Source organism: Patella vulgata, chromosome 8 (assembly GCF_932274485.2).
Source record: "Patella vulgata chromosome 8, xgPatVulg1.2, whole genome shotgun sequence".
NCBI lineage: Eukaryota > Metazoa > Mollusca > Gastropoda > Patellidae > Patella > Patella vulgata.
The window spans coordinates 25,932,604-25,938,705 of NC_065886.2; positions in this window are offsets into that span (position 1 = coordinate 25,932,604).

Sequence of the window (6,102 nt, forward strand, 5' to 3'; positions counted from 1 at the left end):
GAGAATATAACAACACAGATGGACGCTCTTCTTGAACAATATAAGCCTGTTGAACATGTATATTAATGACCTGCTAGTTGATGATAAGGTTGAATTAAATGCCCTAATACACTGGGTAATTTTTTAGTCATTCAAAGCAAATAACATATATCCTGGTACATTGGATCCGAAATAACTTCAAGTGAATGTATACCATTATATCAGATTTTTGTCAACAAAACTTAAGGCCGCAGTTAATTAATTGTCAGTTTCTCATGACCTGAGTTTGTGAAATATACATGCTACATGCGGTAATTATTAATTATTGAGATGGAATTTAATTTTTTATACGCCCACATTGAAATGTGGTCGTATTTTGTCGTCGCCCCCGTCCGTCCGTCCGTCCGGCGGTCCCGCGTCCACAATTGCTTGTGGACGCTCTAGAGGCTAAAGTTAATATCCGATTGACTTTAAATTTATATACAGTGTTTAAGGCCATGAGACGAAGAAGCCTATTGATTTTCAGCGATTTCCGATAATTACTGCCAGAGTTATGTCCCTTGATCACTTCAAAAAATCTTGTGGACGCTCTACAGGTCAAAGTTAATATCAAATTGACTTTAAATTTATACACAGTGTTTAAGACGATGAAGCCTATTGATTTTCAGTGATTTCAGATAATTACTGCCAGAGTTATGTCCCTTGATCACTTTGAAAAACCTTGTGGACGCTCTAGAGGCTAAAGTTAATATCCGATTGACTTTAAATTTATACACAGTGTTTAAGGTCTTGAGACAAAGAAGTCTATTCATTTTCAGCGATTTTCGATAATTACTGCAAGAGTTATGGCCCTTGATCACTTCAAAAAATCTTGTGGACGCTCTAAAGGCCAAAGTTAATTGACTTTAAATTTATACACAGTGTTTAAGGTCATGCGACGAAGAAGCCCATTGATTTTCAGCGATTTCTGATAATTACTGCCAGATTTGACTTCAGATTGATACACAAGAGTTTAAGAGCTTGAGACGAACAACTATATTGATTTTCAATGAATTTTTATGACTTGAACAGCTAAATCCATGATATTAAAAGTTTGTATACTAAACGTTAGCATGGGGCAGAACTTTATAAAAAACCAAACAAATTCTAATGGTTTTCTGATAATTACTTCATGAGTTGTTACTCTTAATCAGATTTTAGTGTATTATAAATGTTTCATTACCGAAAGAAGTAAAAATATGCGACAACACTTGTTGACTGCCCGGACGATTTAGCTGCTGTGGGCGTATGTTTCGTTGCCTGGCAACCTATCTTTTAGTTTAATGCTGTTTCTATTTCAGCGATAACTAATGTCAGTTACTTGGTCGTTGAAAACCCAACGGTTTATTAGATATTTATAGATTAAAATATCTGTTGCACAATATAACTGGGCATCAGAAGACTTGATCATAATAAATAAGTTTAAATTATTGGTGATATGCTTCTAAGTTAACGGTTTGTTAATTCATTCATTCTTGGCATGTCATTTCTTTATCCTTCCCTACTTTGACAGGTTACAAAATGACCTATTCCAAACTGGTTGATGATTTGTTCTGACATAAATAATTAAAAGCATACCCTTGGATTTTTTAAATTCAAAATAAGTTAGATTAATCATAGTAGAAAAATCCCCGGTAACAAACTTGACAAGACTGTGTTCGCCCTTTATCAACTGGTTATAAAAATGATCCCGTTACCGGGTATATATAGACAATAGAATTATTGCGCATGCGCATAACGTTGAGGATTAATAAAATTAATCCCTTTACTGGGATTATAATAATGATATAATATAGATAAATTTAAGATCATTAATGTACATAAAAAATCTAATAAAAAATGATAAATATGAATAAAATTGATGTACAAACAAAATTTAATTACTTAAAAAACAAAAAAATAAAATATATATAAACGGCGACTATCATCAAAGGACTGTAGTCAGGTAACATCAATGGCGGTAGTTTCCTTAGAGATGAATACGTATAGTCTCGGTCATCCGGAACCTCCTAGTCTTCAAACGTGCAGAGGTAGAATAGGCCTATACATATGGAGTTTTACTGCGATCGGTTATGAATTCAAAGGAGTAGTTTCGTAGCTAGTGGTTCAACTCTGGATCGTGAAATCGGTGATGCTGATTGGCGGTAGATCATATTACGAGTAAATAGGAAGGTTGTTGGTTACCTCTATGAATAAAAATATATTCTGTACTTTAGAGGGCCACGGGAGAAAAATGTACGACGTATAGCTTAAAGGCGAAGTGGTTAGTAGAATAACAGTGTCTCTAAAATGGATGCTGTAAAAATAGACTGTCGATTTGGTTTCAATAGGTATTCCTCGATCTGGTATGTACTCATACTGGTGGTATTAGTTCTTCTTAAGGGTGAAGTTAGGTTTTTCTAAAACAAACTCAAGTGTGTATAGATTTATCTTCTAATTTCTTTATTATTGGTATAGTGGAAACTTTAAATCTATTCTGCTTAAAGTTAAAAAGGTGAATTCGATAATAAGTTTTCGTATTATGTCAAAAGAATAGGTGGTATCTAGTAAAGGAGAGTTCGACATTTTTTACTTGGTTTTCGTAAAGTTTCTAGCTGCTAATAAAAGTAGTTGAAAAAACGTTTCAGATTCAGTATCGTTCTAGGTGTTTTATTAGGATTTTCTTCTTCCATGCTGGTAGGTTGAGGCTGTAGAGAGGGTACGGCATTGGCGTTCGAGTGTCTCTGGAACGTGTGAAGGGATCCACAGAGGATGCTCAATTGTCCGTAGATTATTTAACATGTCAATCCAAAAAATTTACTACACACGTGGTCGTTTCTCTAGCCATGAAGGAAGATAGTACCAATGCCATGGCAATAGCCCTGTATGTTAATTGCCTTCAACTTTGAACCCATCGGCACATGGCATCATGATAATATAAATACTTTTATTATTTTGTCTATCTTAATCAAACTGTTTACATTTATTTGTATTTTTGTGTCCTTTTGAGACTGTTTATATAGTGTTGTTAATAAATACCGTGAAGCAGTATCAACCAGTCGGTATCTCATGATCAAGGCTATCTCATGGCGGCAATTCTGGAACCAGGTAAATTAAATAATAGGAGGAATTAAAAGACATTTATATCTTTCTGTGAATTTTATTACAAATGGCAATTTCCTTATATATGTGGTATTTGGTGAATGTTGTAGCTACCATTCCTTGGTATGGATGACAGATATGATACGACTTGATCACTTCCTGTTTTACGGATGGACTCCATGTATTTTTTCACATTCTAGTCAACTTTACTTATCACCTAAGGTGTCATGTTCATCGATAAATAGTAGATTTTAATGTGTCAATTCATTGTTCATATTTAAAGGCAAACAAATATAGTTTTACAGGACAAATTTTTAACCTCACTAAATTTGACCAAATAATTATGGAAGTCTGTAATTATTATGGATGAAAACAGACATGCGGGCGGGTCATGAGAAACAAACAATTAATTAACCACGGTCTAAGGAACATAAGATCATCTAACAGGTTTTAAAGTTCAATAGGAATAGGACCAAATGAATAAACACAATAAAATTTGGTCCAAGTTTAAAATGAGGATTGAAAACTAGTGGTTCTAGTTACAACAGCTGAATGATGTTACAATAATCTATGTATTAAATCTACATAATGACAAAGCCGTCTGTCACTGATATACTCTGGAGAAAAACTAGTCGATACAGTAGGACTGAACCAGTTCATATGTATTGATTGGTTAATTTATTTATTCTCTGTCTGTGTGTCTATGTCTGGGTCAGGACGGCAGTTATTCACCTGTTTTCTCAGGTAAAATTAAACATGTATGTGTGGGCAGAAAGAGGAAAATATTAAAAAAAAATGTTGCAGACACATTTATGATAATGGCTACTTTTAATGTTTAAGGACATCTATTAAATAAAATGTCTCTATATTTGTGTGACACAATAGGTGTGAATGGCTATGAATACGAGGAGTGTTAAATGGACTTCACGTTCGAAATTTGAACTGGAATGAGGGAATAGAGCAGTGTAATAGTTATATTACCCAGGTTAAGTCTGATTCATATATTGAATGAAACTCCATACAGTGTGAGTTTGGATTGAGAAGATTTATCATCCAATAACACATTCTACGTAGATATTGCTTGTATCGCTTTACATGAATTTGATTGGTTAATTAAAAAGGAACTACTTTTTTTTATTAAAAAGGAACTACTTTTTTTTTATTAAAAAGGAACTACTTTTTTTTTTACTTAAAAGAAACTACTTTTTGGATCCAGTAATGTTGTTGGAGAAAAGTTCTCAATTACCAATTTCTTCCGAATGAAGAAATACCATTGATATGTATGTGGAGGTCAGCATGACAAATACCAATATGGCAAACAATTCGTTGTTGATCCGCGTGCCAAAAGTGCTATGTCATTTGTACCTTATTATAACAATGAGTAGACGAATTCTGAAAGGCGAAAAACTCTGAATTTTAACCCATTCAGGTATCTCCTGTTTGGCGAATTCCACGATATGGCGATTCAACAAAAATTGTTTCAAACTCAAAGTATTGTTTAAATGAAGGCGAATTTATTTTAACAGTTTTTTTTTTAAAATGCTACATTGATACTTTGAAGTATCAAGTCGATTCCTACACATGAAAAATAGACGAAGAGAACGATAATCGATAGTAATATACCGCTATCGATAGTGCTTTCTTGGTACGTCTAATCGATTTACATCGATATTTTACCCAACTCTAATTTAAACTAATTTAATTCCTAAACGCCAGGTACACCTTAGGCAAATCTTATAACGGTAAACCATATACCCGATTAATATTATCAGACTATGAAAAAAATGGTGCAGTGCTCTGAAAAAGTGTAAGGTAGCGATGCATCCTGACCCCTAATGAGTTTTCTCCCTTGTGGTCATTTCCACAGATCAGACCAGCTGGCGCTTGATCGACTCCCTCGGATGAGTCGAGGGAGTGCCAGCCACTTCAGCTCACTAGTCATGTTTTTCAGTAGGCTTGGTATCCGATCCGCTGTGTCCTTGGCCGTCATTTCACTTTGAATAAGCTTTCTTTTGACATAATTTTTATGAATTTTCATTATTAACTGCGATTTTTAGTATTGAAATATGGATGGGAAACAGGAGCTTGATGCACTGCCGCCTAAAAAGCAATGTCGCTGAAAAAAAACCTCCCCTCCAGAGTCGAGTAAGGGTAATGGACCAAAGTGAAAGTGAAGAAGAGAAAGGGGACGAATCCCTGGCTCGCTCCTATAGACGATACAAGAGGCTTTAAAACACAATCATCCAATTTTTTAAAATTTTGTACCATTTTTATAAGTCCACATATGTGCACGTATATTGCCGTCGCCCCCATCCGTCACTCGTCCACGCTAATAGTTATGATCCGATTGTTTTAAAATTGATAGATGTTGTTGACATTAGTGAGATGAAAAAGCCTATTTAATATCAATGATTTCCACTTATTACATCTAAGAGTTATGGCCCTTGTTTCACTTCGTTGGACCTTGTGAACGCTTTAACGCCAAAAGTTATATGCATTATTTAAATTAGTAAAACGAAAAAGCCTGTCAAATTTCAAAATTTTCTGTAAATTACTTACAGAATTAAGGCCATTGTTTCAGTTTGAAGAACCTTGTAAACCCTCAAACGACAACAATTAAAATCTGATCTGTATAAAATTAGCTACAAAAGAATAAATATTCATCAACCCTTGTCAACGGCTCGTACGATTTAGTTGCTGTGGGCATATGTAATGTTGCCTGGCAACTTATCTTTACTTACAGAATTTGAGTTCTGATGTTGATGTGATGATAGAATTTGAATTATAATGCAAATATTGTCGTAACAAAAGTGTTGTTGTTATCTTCTTAGTGCTGAGTTTTCATGCGAAAAAGGATATGCATAGCCAAGTAAAAGCCTAGGTAAATTGTTGACAGATACTGTTTTTCAGCCCTGAACTGCGCACCTCTGGCTGGGCCGGCGCTCTCAGACTGACACGGAATCCGTGCTACGAGAATTTAAAGTTATTTTAGGCCCTGCGGGC